The 213-nt window shown below is 45.1% G+C and overlaps 1 protein-coding gene across 1 annotated transcript in view; it reads right to left on the bottom strand.

Moving 5' to 3' along the window:
• Positions 1–213, bottom strand: part of LOC119589099 (phenoloxidase-activating factor 2-like) — a 7,504-nt gene that overhangs the window by 4,090 nt on the left and 3,201 nt on the right. The gene's annotated exons all lie outside the window — the stretch shown is intronic.

Here is a 213-nt window from a genome sequence, read left to right as displayed (position 1 = left end):
GGGGGGGAATGTTATCCTCCCAGACTTAACTTCTTAAATACGCCATTCCATGAGCCCCTAACTTCCCCCTGGCTTGATAACTTAATTCACAGCATCCTAGTCAGGTATTATCCCGAGCGATATTCGATTACCCTGTTCTTAATCCTCTGTTTTCTATTTCCTGCTTCCGAAAGACATAGAGAGCATTTCGGGGGGTGCGTGTGTGTGTTTAAA

This window comes from Penaeus monodon, chromosome 25 (genome assembly GCF_015228065.2).
Source record: "Penaeus monodon isolate SGIC_2016 chromosome 25, NSTDA_Pmon_1, whole genome shotgun sequence".
Taxonomy (NCBI): domain Eukaryota; kingdom Metazoa; phylum Arthropoda; class Malacostraca; order Decapoda; family Penaeidae; genus Penaeus; species Penaeus monodon.
Note: the sequence above shows the minus strand (reverse complement) of the source record. Positions and strands in the feature narration are given on the sequence as shown.